General features: G+C 33.0%; 1 pseudogene; it reads left to right on the forward strand.

Moving 5' to 3' along the window:
- Positions 1-6033: 6033 nt before the first annotated feature.
- On the forward strand, positions 6034-7379 carry LOC114046448 (annotated as a pseudogene).
- The last annotated feature ends 377 nt before the right edge of the window (positions 7380-7756 follow it).

Here is a 7756-nt window from a genome sequence, read left to right on the forward strand (position 1 = left end):
ATCTTTTGACCATTTATCAACTTGAGAAGGGCTCTTATTTTTATAAATTTGGCTCAGTTCCCCATATGTTTGAGAAATGAAGCCTTTATCTGAGCTACTTCCTATAAATATTACTTCCCAGTTTTCTTTTTGCCTTCTAATTTTGGCTGTATCAGTTTTGATGAGCAAAACTTTTCAACTGCATGTAACCAAAATTGTCTATTTTACTTCCCATGATCTTCTCTTTCTTTTATTTTGTTATTAACTCTTCCCTCTTTCATAGATCTGACATTTTTCCATGTTCCCCTAGTTTACTTATGATATCTCCCTTTATGGCTAAATCATTGATCTATTTTGACTGTATCTCTGTATTCAGTGTGAGATGTTGATCTATGGCTAATTTCTGCCAAATGCTTTGCTGTTTTCCTAGAAATTTTTCTCAAATATTGAGTTCTTAACCCACAGTTTGGATCTTTCAGTTTATCAAACACAATTAGTATGGTCATTTTCTATAGTATATTGTGTACTCAATTTATTCCACTGATTCGCCATTCTGTTTATTAGCTAGTACCAAATTGTTTTGATGATTACTACTTTGTAATATAGTTTGAAATCTGGAATTGCATGGCTGCCTTCCTTAACATTATTATTGTTGTTGTTGATTCCCTTGATATTATACACTTTTGTTTTTGTTTTTCCAGATGAATTGTATTACTTTTTTCAAGATCTTTAAAATAATTCTTTGGTAGTTTGATCATTATTTCACTGAATAAGTAAATTAATTTAGGTAGAACTGTCACAATTATATTGGCTCAGCTTCCACACTAGTAATTACTTTTTTTTTCAATTTTGAGATCTGTCTTGATTTGTTTGAAAAGTGTTTTGTAATTATGTTTATATAATTCCTGGGTTCCTGCTGGAAGGTAAACTCCCAAGTATTTGATATCTTATATATTTATTTTAAATGGGATTTATCTTTTTTTAAAATTTTTTTGGCTGGGTGTATTGTCAGCATATATAAATGGTGATGGTTTGTGTAGGTTTATTTTATATTCTGCAACTTTGTTGATGTTGTTAATTGTTTCAACTAATTTTCTGTCTATTCTCCAGGGTTCTCTAAGTGCACCATTATGTCATATGCAAAAGTAATAGTTTTATTCTCTCATTTTTAAAAATTCTTCAATTTATTTTTCCCATCTTATTGTTATAGCTAGAATTTCCAGTAAAAATATTAAATAATAGTGGTGATTTTGAACATTCTTGCTTTACTATTAATCTTATTGGGAAGGCTTCAAGTTTATTGCAATTACAGACAATGTTTGATCTTGGTTTTAGAGAGACATTATTATTTTAATAGAGCCTTTATTCATTCCTACTTTTTTAGGAATGGTATTAGATTTTGTTGCTACTATGAACAATGTTCTCCAGGGTTCTGTTCATTTACCTTTCATCAGTTCTTGCAATTTTTTCTAGGTGCTTTTTCCCTGAAATTATCCTGCTCATCACTTCTTATAGCAAAATAATATTCCATTAGAAGTATATACCATGACTTGTTCAGCCATTCTCCAACTGATAAGCATCCCTAATTCTTTGACAATGCAAAAAAAAAAGAGCTACTATAAATATTTTTGTACAAATAGGTCTATTTTCCTTTTTAAAAATATATCTTTGAGATATAGATCTAGTACTGGTAATGCTGGATCAAAGGATGTGGATAGTTTTATATCCTTTTGGACATAGTTCCAAATTGCTCTCCAGAGTGGTTGGATCAGTTTACCACTCCACCAACAGAATTTGTTTTTCCCTTTAGAGCTATAGTTTTTTTTTTTAAAGTGTCACGTATAGCTGACAATAAGGTATGCTCCTTCCTATTATCATTCATTTTTCTCCAGAGACCTATCACATCTAACTTTTTTAAAAATGTTATTCATCTTCTTAACTTCTTTAATAATTATTTTGTTAGATTTATCTATCTCTGAGAGGGGAATATTTGGTCCCCTACTACTAGAGTTTTGCTTCCTATTTCCTCCTGTAATTAATTTAACTTTTTCCTGGAAGAATTTGATCACTCTGTGAATATGTGCTTAGTATTGATATTACTTCATTATCTACATGCTGCCTTTTAGCAGAATGTAGTTTCCTTGCTTATTCATTTTAATTAGGTCTATTTTTGCTTTTGCTTTTAATGAGATCAAGATTGTTACCCTTGCCTTTTTTACTCCAGCTGAAACATAATAGATTGTACTCGAGCATCTAATTTTAACCCTGTGTATATCCCTATGGTTCAAGTGTGTTCCCATATTGTTGGATTCTAGTTTCTAAATCATCTGCTATCAGTTTCCATTTTATAGATTACCTAATTCCATTCACATTCATAGTTATGATTAATAACTGCATTTCTTTTCAACCTATTATTGTCTATTTATCCTTCTCTCTCTTTTTATCCTATCCCTCTTCTAAAATCTGTTTTGTTTTTGTCCATTGCCTTCTTTTATCTTCTTTCCCTTTTATCACCCTTCCCTTTTTCTTCCTCTACTACTTCCTTGTTGGGTTAGTTAGCTTTCTCTTACCAATTTAATATATATGTCTTTTTATCTATCTTTTCCTTTCCTTTTTTCTCTTTCTCCTTTGTTTCTTTGTCTCTTTCTCTTTCTTTCTTTTCCCTTTTTGAACCAATTTAGATGTGAATGATGTTCAAGGATTGCCTCCTTCCTTCCCACCATTTTCCCCCTTCACTTTAAAATTATACTTTGTGTGCCTCTTTTATGTGAGACAATTTTCCTGATTCTTCCTCTCCCTTCTCCTTTCTCCCAGCACATCCTTTTTTCTTGCCTGTCCTTTTTTGTACTTCATCCCAACATAATGACTCATACCCACACCCTCTTTTATGTAGAATCCTTCTACCTGCCATAATAATGTTCACATTCTAAAAAGATATATGTCACCTTCTAATTCAGGAGGTACAGAGTTTAACCTTATGGAGTCCCTTAGGATATCTCTTTCATGTTTACTTCATTATACTTCTCTTGAGTCTTATATTTGAAAGTCAGATTTTCTATTCAGCTCTGGTAATTTCTTCAGGAATGCTTGAAAGTCCTATGTTTCACTAAATGCCTATTTTTCCCTGATGAATTAGAGTCAATTTTGCTGGGTATTCTTGGCTGTAATCCCACCCCTTTTGTCTTTCAGAATATCATATTCCAAGCTCTCCACCTTTTAATACGGCATCTGCTAAATCTTCTGTGATCTCAAATGTGGCTACACATTATCTGAATGGTTTCTTTCTGGCTGCTTGAAATATTTTATCTTTTACCTGGGAGCTCTGAAATTTGGCTATCATATCCCTGGGAATTTTCATTTGACATCCTTTTTAGGAGGTGATTGGTGATTTTTTTTTTTAGGCTATTAAGGTAGTTTTCCTTGATGTGATGTCCAGGCTTATTTTGTAGATGATAGCTTTCATATAGTTCAATAATTCTTAATTTATCTCTCCTCAATATATTTTCCAGGTCAGTTGTTTTTGTGATGAGACATTTCACATTTTCTTTTTTATTTTTTCTTCTAACTTTGTAAAAAATGTTTCTTGATGTCTCATGGAGTCATTAACTTCCATTTGCCCAATTCTAATGTATAAGGAATTAGTTTCTTCAGTGAGCTTTGGTACCTTTTTCCTCCTTTAGCAATTCTACTTTTTAAGGAGTAATTTTCATCGATGAAGTTTTGTGCCTCTTTTTCCATTTGGCCAATTCTGTTTTTCAAAACATTATTTTCTTTAATATGTTTGTGCTTCTTTTACCATTCTGTTAATTGCCTTTTCATAATTTTCTTCCTTTTTTATTTCTTTTCCTAATTGTTCCTTTTTTTAAAGTTGAAAAAATAGCTCTTTCAGAGATTCTTGTCAGGCTTATGTCCAATTCACATTTTTATTTGAGGTTTTGCTTGTGGCTCTTTTGACTTTATTGTCTTTTTCTGAGTTTTATCTTGATCTTCCATGTCATTGGAAGTGTGGTCACTGTGCTCTTGGTTTGCATTCTGGTCCTTATTCAGGAAAGGTACTTTTTGGGACTGTAATGATACTGCTTCTCAGAGCCTTTGGTACCGTAAATTATACTATTCTTCAGAATGCTTATACCTTGGTACCAACAAATATACCTCCCTCCAGGTTTTCATTCCCTCTTGATTGGAAGTGCTAATTTCTACCTTTGAACTATGATTTAGAAGTCGATAGAGGCAATGGAGTTGTCAAATAGCATCTAGTCTTGTGTCCAGTGCCAGGACAAGGCTAATCTCTTTCTGATTTATTGCTGGGTTCACTTACTATCTCTGATCTGAGTTGTCCCAAAGCTGCTGTTGTTTCTGTTAGTATCATATAGTCTCACTACTCATGTTTTGTCCACATGAGCTTCAGGCCAGCCTTCTCTTCTGTGTCATAGATTTCTCTTTCTGAACTTCTACACTGTCTTATTCTGGAAGTTCGTCTCCCTCTGATGTTCCAAATATGATATGAAGAGCTAATTTTAAGACTTTTGAAGAGAAATGTTAGGAGATGTCAACTGAGTTCTTTTCCTACTCCTCCATTTTGACTCTACCCCCAGAAGTTCACAAACATAGGGTTTTTATAAAAAGGTTTATTGAACTACATGACTTGAACAAGTTCATAATTGTTAAGTGTCAATACCACTAGAATTTCTTTAAAGTGATGCTAAAGAAACAAATAAAGGAAAATTACAAACTTAACCATGATAAAATTTAACATTTAATGAATTTTAAGACCAATAACATGAAAGTCACAGAACAGAAAAGAAAACAAAATCTTACAATTTATTATATACAAGCAACATACCTAAAATACAAAAAAAAACCATACAGAACAAAAATAAGAGGTTATATAAAAAAGATTTACTATTCATTAGGTTAATGTGAAATATCAGGAGTTGATATCATGCTATAAGCCAAGTAAAAACAAAATTTTAAATGATCAAGAGAGATAAAGAAGGAAACTATATTGTGCTTAATGGAACCAAAGACAATGAAACAATATTTAGGGTAAACTAAAGCACATGATAGTTTAGCCTCTAAGTTCCTAAAGGAAAATTAATTGACATAGGAAGTAAGAAGATAATAGGAGATCTTAATGTTTTTGTATCAGAGTTCAATAAATCTACCTTTAAGATAAACAAAATTAAAAAAACTGAACAAATTTGAAATATTTATATCTAAAAGTCATGACATCTTTTAAATATAAGTATAAAAGAATGAATTTATATGTATGATATTTGTATAGTTGTATATAAATATATATATTTGGATTTAATTATTTGTTCACTTATTTATCTAATTATCTATCTATTGGTTTGCTTATTTACATTTTCCTCTGGCTATCTACTTGCTATACTGTTCTTCAGCTGCTCCTGGATTGTTTGCTCAAGGGTAATGATCTCCTGATTGATGAGAGCCCAAAATTTTTAGCTAGGCCCATGCCCCTAGTGATGTTTTGTCCCAGATAACTTCATGCCATGATGCATTATTTGGAACTTTCCCTTCATTATCCTCCTCCTTCTATTTTCTACCTCTTGATCTGAGAATAGTAATAATAATTTTTAAAATGATATGGCATTTATCTCTTACCATAAGGCTGTACTGAGCATCCCTGTGACATTCCAAACAAAAATCCATTCAACAGTTACTACTTCTCTGTGTTTACTTTTTCTCCATATTAGAATGTATGTTATTTGAGAACAGTGATTTTATTTAAAAAATAAGTTTTTAAATTTTTGACATTCACTCATAATTTAACAATTTTAAATTATTAATAAAGTATACTATTTCATGAAAATAAACAAAACTAAAGTAAGTACATAGAAAAATTGAAACTTAGACAAGAAAAAGATAAATTGTAAAACAAAAAAAACTTATAGAATTGATAAAGAAAATTAAAAATAGATCTTTATGGACAAACAAAATTGATAATCATTTAATTTATCCAGCTAAAGAAGAATGAAAATCAGCTCATCCCCACTTCCATCTCTCCCTTCACTGCCCCGTGCCCCCCAGGGTCCTCCTCTCCCCTCCCCCATCACCTGCATCCTCCTCTGTGCACCACTGTGGCCTAGTGGTGCTGCCGAGAGGAGCTGACATGAAGGTGACTCTGGGGAGAGGGACCACTGGACCAAACGGAAGGTGTTTATTCAGTTTGGGTTCATACATTGACAAGATGATATAAAGTCAAGAGCATGGCCCCTACACTTATCTGCTCATGAATGATGCAGCTATGATTCCTGTTTGCTCCCAGAAAGAGCTCCTGAGTCAGATAGGAGAGGCTGATTTTCAGAGACAGTACTTGGCCTAATGGAGGTGCTGTTGCTTTGCACCAAATATTGATTCATTTAGAAGAAATAAATATTCAGCTGATAAAACTACTGACTTCTGTGGATGCCATAACTGTATGAATTCTAAGAAGGAAAAGAAGTTTGAGAATGAGAGAAGTCAGGCTCAATCTAGAGAGGTGAGCATGATCTATACAGAAAAATAGTTGCTTAGGGTGCAGAGGATAAACAAATACAGAAGTTACTATGAAATTCTGGGAGTTCACAGAAATGCCAGTGATGAGGATCTAAAGAAAACTTACCAAAAACTAGCCCTGAAATTTCACCCTCATAAGAACTGTGCAACTGGGGTCACAGAAGCTTTTAAAGCAATAGGGAATGCCTTTCCTGCTCTCAGCAATCCTGATAAAAGATTATACTATGATGAATATGGAGATGAACAAGCAACTTTTGCTGCCCCCTAGGTCAGACCCTCCACTTATTACCCAGATTTTGAAGCTGACATTACTCAAGAGCAGGTCTTCAATGTATTCTTTGGAGGACATTTTTCTACAGGAAATATTCACATGTTTTCAAATGTGACGACCAATGACACACACTTTTACCATCAATGACACCAAAATGAGAGGGTACAGACCTAGAAGAAAGAAGAGGAAATGTCTCAGAATGTGTATTCTGCATTTCTTCAGTTGCTTCCAGTTCTCATGATTGTGATTACATCTGTTATTACTCAGCTGATGGCCACAAATCTTCCATACCGCTTATTCTATGAATCATCCATGGGGCATACCAATTCCAGAGAAACAGAGAATCTGCAGGTTCATTATTTCATTGACAAACAGTTTGAAAAAAAACTATAAAAGGCCATCACTGCATGATTTGGAGAAGACTGTAGAAAAAGATTATATAGATTTTACTCATTCAACTTGTTAGAAGGACAAACAACAAAAGTCAGATTTGACAAACCTGGCCAGATTATACCAAGATTAATGCTTGAAATAAAAGGCAGAGTCACTGAAACTTGAAAACTGTGAAAAACTGTCCAATCTTATTGGCTTCCATAAAAGTAATTGAAGGAATTATGAACAGATTATACAAGGACATGAGTTTTCTTAGTTGTTCTTATTTATGTTACTAATTCTATTTTACAAAAGAAAATTAGAAAGTCAACAGTTTCCAGTCTTCTCAAAATCCTTGGTGTAGTCTGACTTCAAAGGATAGTGACAGTTCAACTAAATTGATTTCTAGAACATAAGTATTTGATTTGACACTAGTCCCATACTATCCCTGACTACTCTCAGGGGACTTTCCTCCAGAAGTAGAACCAAAACATATTCTCTTATTGATGGATAAGTGTATCACCCAGAATTAAACAGCCAACATTTAGTCCCATGCAACACACAAGCTTTATAACTGTAGTTACTTATAGCCCATACTGCAAAGAGTACCTT

This window comes from Vombatus ursinus, unplaced genomic scaffold, assembly GCF_900497805.2.
Source record: "Vombatus ursinus unplaced genomic scaffold, bare-nosed wombat genome assembly UNPS02014783.1, whole genome shotgun sequence".
NCBI classification, from domain to species: domain Eukaryota; kingdom Metazoa; phylum Chordata; class Mammalia; order Diprotodontia; family Vombatidae; genus Vombatus; species Vombatus ursinus.